Raw genomic sequence first — 730 nt, forward strand, 5'->3', positions numbered from 1 at the left:
TATTTCTTTATTTCTCCAATTTTCCCCCACCTAAGATTTTGTACTTAAGAATATGTACCTACGATGGCACCATCGTTCGAGTGCATGTGACAATAAAGCTAATTCTAATTCTAATGTCACACCACAAACTTGAAAAAGAGGAAAGTGCATAACAATTGAACTCCAATGATTCTCCAGCAGCAGGACTTCGAAGAACAACAGTGCAAAAGGTCGAACATTAGACACATCAGAGACAGACACTATTGGCTGGATCATCACTAAATTCCATCATTAGTCGGGTAATAGCCATATTGGGTTTTGAGGCTGAACTTGTTCATTTGGGGGGGTCTTATTTTGGTTGCTACATGCAGTAAAGCTTAAATAATTGTTTCAGTATTTGATTATCTGTGTGATTTCTCAATAAGTAGACGAATTAAAGATAACTTGCAGTAATAACAATAATCTCCCTCTCAAAGGTATGGGTGTGCTCCTTCTGTTTGAAACAAAACATCTCCTGACATGCTAACCTAGAGCCTATTTATCATGTTGGGTCATAAAGCTCTACCAAAGAACACAAAATTCCATTAATTCTAAGACTAAGCCTAAAAAAAACTGCTTTAAAAGAAATCACCAGAGTTACAGAAATACAGATTAATTATTAACTTCACACACACACACACACAAAATCCACTGGCTACTAATTTAAAACCAGAAACCCAAATTTGCAATGAATAGTATTAAAAAATATTAT

This window comes from Rhincodon typus, chromosome 5, assembly GCF_021869965.1.
Source record: "Rhincodon typus isolate 14 chromosome 5, sRhiTyp1.1, whole genome shotgun sequence".
Classification (NCBI taxonomy): domain Eukaryota; kingdom Metazoa; phylum Chordata; class Chondrichthyes; order Orectolobiformes; family Rhincodontidae; genus Rhincodon; species Rhincodon typus.